This window comes from Clinocottus analis, unplaced genomic scaffold (assembly GCF_023055335.1).
Source record: "Clinocottus analis isolate CAN_PGR_092001 unplaced genomic scaffold, fCliAna1.0.p SCAF_12, whole genome shotgun sequence".
In the NCBI taxonomy this organism is placed as follows: domain Eukaryota; kingdom Metazoa; phylum Chordata; class Actinopteri; order Perciformes; family Cottidae; genus Clinocottus; species Clinocottus analis.
This window is the reverse complement of record NW_027175843.1, coordinates 16,630,748-16,637,822: the sequence shown is the minus strand read 5'-3', so window position 1 is coordinate 16,637,822 and position 7,075 is coordinate 16,630,748.

Below are 7,075 nucleotides of genomic sequence, written 5' to 3'. Positions count from 1 at the left end.
AGTGGTCAACATTTTATTGGTCAATAAAATGTAATGAATCGGAAAACTCAAATTGGCAAGGGGCTTGAATTTAACTTTCTTTCTTGGGATTTCGTCTTAGTCGTAATGCAAGAAATGACGACACCCATATTGTTGTGTTGTTCATCATCTAAGCTTGATTTACACATATTAATAGCTTGAGAAGCTGTTTGGTTGCCAAATATTTAGGTTTAGATATTTTTTTTAACGTATCTTTCTTCTCCATTTTAGCCTCATAGATGCGTAGTAGCTACTGGATATTGAGCAAAATCTGTTGAAACTTTGAAATTTTGCCCAACTGTTTACACAGTATACAAATAAACACATAATGTGTTTGGACACACAATGTGTTGTCATTCCTTATATTTCCTGTTTATTGTGGAGGTTTGTGGTTCAGCCTTATTACAGTTGACTGGCCCAGTTCACTTTCACCTTGGCGGGGTGTTGAGTGTTCATTCCAAGGCCTCTAAATATAATTATATACACAGCGTATTAGTCATATGATTCGTGTTTGAGTGAATGACATTGACACATTTTTCACATTTCTTTACTGCAATAAAGAAGTGCATTCATGAGGACAGAATGTATATTTTTCACCCATAATACTAACAGCAAATTGCCTTTTTTTGCGGGATTCATAAGAAGACGGGAGTGTCTGTGAACCCAGACAAGAACTCTTGGACAAACTGCCTGCCGATTGTAAAATAGCTCAGCCCTTCATTGCCTCAGATTGTGACTGGACATGTGGGCATTGGTCTTTGAAAATGTGCATGTCTATCTGATATGCACAGCTATATGAAAGAGGTTAAACAGTGAGCTCCTCGTGCAGCATTCTCACTGTCAGGTGGCAGGTAGTGATGGGGAAGTGTATGAGTCGTTAAGTGTTCACATCAACATGGTGATTGCTTCCTGCTGCTTGTTGACTTTATGTGGAGGTTGCACATTACGTGCATGATCTTGCCATTTGGGCTCAATTACCTTGAACGATGTGCTCTGACTGACATGAAGTGGCTTTCCAGACGCGTCTGTGCCGTTTACTGAATGGAATGCAGAAAATGTCAGAAGCAAAAATATCCACAGGTTGCCAATCATTATTTTTATATTAACAATGGATCAAATCACTTTGCGTAATTTGAGAGGGTTCGCTCATTGTGATGAATCCAAAAACCACTGGGCTGTGCTTTTTCCCTTTACTCTACGTGCAGCTTTCGCTCGTTCTCACTGCTCTCTATAAGTGTGTTCCAGTGACACCAGCAGCTGTTTTTATGAATAAAAAAAGCTGTAACAAACACGACGTGCCCAGCACCAAACAACAGGCAGACAGAGCTAGCAACTAGCTGGTGAACACAGTCTCTGCTTGATGTGCATAGCAATGGTATGCTAACAAGTTAGCCAAAACTTCTTAACGGGGCCACAGTGTAGCTATATTAGTTTGTGTGGTGTTCTGTCTTCCAGGGGCCATAACTGTATTAATCTTGCTTTAAGTTGGAAAATGAAATACAACAATAAAGCAATATAAAACCTACCCACAAGCTGCGGCTTGTTGATTTTCCTGAAGTGAAACTCAACTGTTTTAAATCAATTTTATGTGTAGCACTAATCACTCCAGAGTGGTGTACAGCGCTCTACGGGCTAGTCAATTCTTTCGAAACACTTTTTTCCCCAATATTGAATTTGCAGGATTTCGTGAACAGCTAAAATATCGACTGCAGCATTCAGTGTAATCCACCTGGACTCGAGGAAGAACTGAGTAGATATTGGTGGTCAAAGGTCAAAGGTCAACGTCATTATGACTTCTCTTCCAACCCATTTTTCGTATATGGGATATTTGGAAATGTCTTCAAATTTGAACATTTGAAACAATTGCATTTTGTATCTGCTTTTCCTCCACGTGTGTCTTAGCTCTTTCTAAACCTGCATTATTTAGTCTTGTACCATATACATTATCTCTCTCTTGTTGCCTTTATCTCCATTGTTTCCCTCCCTTTTCATATCTCACTTAATATGTGATGGATATTTAGCATACAGTGGCTGAAACAGAATACACTCTGATGTTCCAGTAGAGAAAGCTGACCCCAGTGGAGAGTTCTGTATTGATATGTGAACTGGTTCCACCCGAAACAAAATTAGAAAGTTATGAAAATTGAGTTATCTCTCAATGACCTATAAATAACTGTGGCATAGTTGTGAGCGTGAGCATTGTTCTCTGATATGTACTGGCTGTTCTCTCTCCACATGGAAATTCTCAACCCCCTTACTCTCTCTTTCTTCCCCAATTCATTTCTCCATTTCCCTGTTTGTGTCTCACTCACCCCCAAGTTCTCTCTCATCTTGTGTTATGTTAGGGAGGGCTGATTCTTCATACTTGGCTGAGGCTTTATGGACAATAAAGATCTGATTTCAAAGTCCGGCAGGGTGTTGGGCCTGGGGTCTTGGCTCACAGCTTCAGTTGCCTGCTGGGAGGAGACATTGCACAGCCCCTAACCAGATGGCCATCAGCCCACATACAGTAGATTCCTATTGTACATTATATGTATTGTTCAGATTCTTGTCTGTGTGCAGCTTTATACTTTCACCACCACAGACACACCTCGCTGCACTGACCACTAACCGTGTCATGATACTTTGAAATTGTATGTTATATAGTACTGAAAGCAAAAAAGTATTTCACTTACAGGCTATTTTGTCCGTGAAAATAAAACAAAGAATGTTTAGCATGATAGGGGGTTACTATTTCTCTTAAATGTTGGCGTTTCCTTGAATGCGACCATGCGGTTGAATGTGCATGAGTGACTTCTCTATCCTGAGCTTGCAAGCGCATTGCCACACAATTACAAATTGGATTTGACAAAGAATAAGTTCAGTGTGTTGAATTACCAATTTCATTCCAGTTTGAAAATATAATTGAGGCGAGACCAAACAATCGGCTCTAAAGCCATCCAAAAACGGTAAGATTTGATGCAAGCGATTTGTGGTTTATGAGCTTAAACCATCAGTTCTTCACCTTCCTGTGACGCTGAAGTCCCCTTTCGTTGTTTATCCTGGACTGTTTCTTCTTAATCGAAGCTCAGAGTGGAGATTTGTGACGTGTCCCTCCAGCATGTAAAATACATCTGTAGGGACTTAGTTCAGAGTTGTAAAGGAAAACGCCCTGATAGATACGGGAGCTTCACTGGGCGCGGCCAACAGGGCATTTTTCAATCATTTCATTCAACTTATAACCCTGGTTTTGTTCTGTAAGACGTTTGGTAGCAAAAAGAAGGACGAATGACTGGAGTGAAACACATACTTTTGTGTCTTAGAGAAAGAGAAGAATGACTGGACTCGAGCTCAGAGCCCATACCCTTCTGTCTGTGTCAGAACTTTTTAATATACTCCCAATGTTTCCTTTGGATTCCCTAAACTCCAACACTTTGCGCGTTAAATGGAGATGGTGAACACGGTAAATACCTGCCATGTGAGACACGTTACTGTCAGGCTGTTGCACTGCTCGCATTAGCAATTAGCACTGAAGCACTTGCTGTGCTAATATAGCATGGACGTTTCACCAAAACTAGCTGTACCCTGTTACTGAAGCCTCCCGAACAGCACAAGGTCCACTTTCATGCCACACAAGTCACAGTGGATCATAATGGAATACTCTATTGTACTGTATACTGTGCCATACCGTGTTTGGGCGATCTCATCTGAGAAGACACACTTGTATAGAAAACAATAAAGAAAAATAATCAGTTGCAATAACTTCTGGTTTCCCCTGGGGTCTGTTCCGTCACTGATTGAGCAGAAAGAGCATTGGACCGGGTTATGGAGGGTTCCCTCCCTCCCTCCTCCGCCTAGGAAAAGCTAACAGGCCTAACCCCTGTCCTGCCACACCTATCATACGGCTACACACACATTCCCCCTCTCACACTGCTTTCATCTGGGCGTGAAATGGATTCCTACTGTCTGCCAGAATGCACCACCTATCTCTGGATGTGATCCTCTTTCACGCTCCTTCTCTTTTCCTGTCTTTCTTTTTCTGTACCACACGTGTGCCCTTTTGTTTCCATAGAAGAAGAAAAAAAAATTGCCTCGCCCGCCCTACAGAGACCACAAAACACATTCCCGGGCGGTTATGCTCGAAAATAGAATTCAAAAAAAAAAAAAAAAAAAATCCCATCGGAACTAATATTTTATGTGACAACTTGAATTAGATCTAAATCAGAAACACATGACGGTCCTAACCTTTCTAAAACAAACCACAGCCATCCTTGGAATCCCCAGGAGAAAGGCATGTTCATGGAATTCCTTCATAGCTGGCACACACACAAACACACACACACATACTGAGAGTGTGAGAGAGGTTGTAGTATAAAATATTGATACCTCCCGCTGCCACATGATTTTACATGTCTAGAAAGGCTGTTTTCGAAGTGGAAGGAACTGAAGTTATGCAAAATTACGGTCTTGTTACGGCAAGTAATGAAAGTAAATCCCACATGACTCTCACGGAGAATGGCTGCAATCTGTCAACAAAAGCTCCATAATTTGCTGTGATTCACATATCGCTGCTTTTTCTCACTCACAGGGCTGGGCCAGTGTCAGCTCAGTGACCCTTTTGGTAAGTGGACACACATTATTTGGATCTTCAACAACACAACCAGCTGACCTTCAGGAGGGATTAGTTGTAACTAAGTAAGGAGTGAAACCTGAAGGGTTCAAGTGAACCAGGTACAGATCAGTTCTCAGTAAGTTCACTTGACTTGTCAGAGGAATCTGAATTGTTCACGTGATCTCCGGTGGAATCTGTTCCATATTTGTACACCGGTTCGGAGAGGAGGGGGAAAAAAAAACCCTTAACATGGTGTCTGTGCTTAGCTCTCAAGTTAGCCAGGTTTTATTGCTTTATAAATAACTTGTCACCTCGTTTCAGGGGATTATTTTATTGCTGTAAAGGCAGAACTATAAAGGGAAAGTCAAATTCAAAACATGAGATGGAAAAGCTTTCACTTACTTAGTTCACATTGTAAATAAAGACAAATGACTTTTTACTTCTAGTGACGATAGTTGTGACATCTCAACTTTACTGTGTGCATTTCTCCACGGATTGAGTGTTCGGGTACTTTCACAACACAGACATCTCACTCTCTACAATAAGACCTTTACATTTGAACTGAATCTTGACATTCATCATTTACAATCCACAATTCAACAACTTTTGTCAAGTTTTAAAACTCTTGAGTGTCGGTGAGATGAACTCTCGCAGTAGATTTCCCAGGGAAGTTAACCATTTGGGCCGTGTTATTTTGAATCCAATAGCAGCAATAATTTAGGCAAGACGAGGACAGAGTAGACATGAGTAATGATAACATCACTGCTGAACTTTTGATGATTAGATTTGGCCAAAGCGTGATGTGATGTTATTCCCATCCACCGTATGTTTGTGAGTACATAGATGCTGGTGTACTGAGGTGCGTTTCCACAAGCTGGTTACTGAGTAAGTTCTTTAAATTATATTTTTTTGGGCTGAAGAAATGATGCCTCGTCTTTAAAGGTTGCACAGCAGCAGCACAAATGTATTATCACAAAATAAAAAACTGACTCATTTTTCCACTTCCCTCACACGACACACACATGGACACACAGCCAGAGTGAGTATTCAGTGTGATTCATCAGCATTACCGGCAGAACAGTAACTTTATTATAACAGATCTTATCAGGTCTGCCCTGCTCACCATTTGAAAGCTCTGAGGTCTTTTTTCACTCTTTCTTCTTTGTCCAACTTGTGTCCAGAGGGCTTGTGGTGTTGCAAAGAGATAGAAGGGGAACCAGCCAGATGGGTAACACACACACCACACACACTCACACACACACACACACACACACACACACACACACACAGATTGTCTTGGAGATATGGGGTGCAGATGACTTTCGGATCAGCCTTCATGTGCTACTCTGTGTCTTGCCAGCCACACACAAACACAGAGCACTCCACACACACACACACACACACACACACACACACACACACACACACACACACACACACACACACACACACAGCTTTTTTAAACAGAAGCACATTCCGGTATTGACCTTCTTAAACCCCAGAATCACAACGTACGCTGACAAAAACATGTAGCCTATAACTCAGTAATTAACAGAAGGAAAACACATGCCACACAAACATGATCTGCAAGTGTTGCTGACTAATAGTAATCTTTGCATTTGTTTTCAGACACGTGTGCATATTAGAGCTAGGGAATCAAATGTTTTAATTTGTTTGTTGAATAATATAAACTCTCTTTCCAGCTTTTATGATTCCATCATGGGGACTCTGTACTGCACGAACAACTTTCTGACTGGGACACACGTGTTTGACGCAAGTTCTCTGCTGGCCAATATCGGGCCTGTTCTCTCCTTTAAATGTGGAAAAATGAAGCTCAGCTGTGTCTTGAGGCAAAGTGATCTCCGAGGCAAATCAGTTTGTTTGTATCTAGCACCACCTTGTGGAAACTGTTAAAATCTATCTGCACTGACCACCAGGACCACGAGGAAGATGACGTCAGGCTTCAGAGTTGCTGACGCAACTTTCAATGTATACGACTTAGTTGAGACATGTTATGAATGTATTAAACACCTACTGTGTTTATTTGTTTACTGTGTTTATGTGTTTACTGTGTTTTGAATGTATTAAACACATACTGTGAGTTCACACACAAATACCTATTTGCTTTGTGCATTTTATGTTGTCTTTACTGTGGTTTGAAGGACTATTTGAAAAGTAGCTTTGGGTATAACATATAAAAGTTGAATTGTTTCATTGTTACGTATGGCTTTATCAATGTTGCTGATGCTTTATGGAGTGCTGAGAACCTCTTGGTTGAAAAAACAGCAGAACATATTGATAAAAATCTATTTGTTGACAACTGCAGACTTATTTGGAACTATGAAACCTGCAATTATCATTATACATATATATATATATATATATATATATATATATATATATATATATATATATATATATATATATATATATATATATAAACACACACATTATATACATATATTC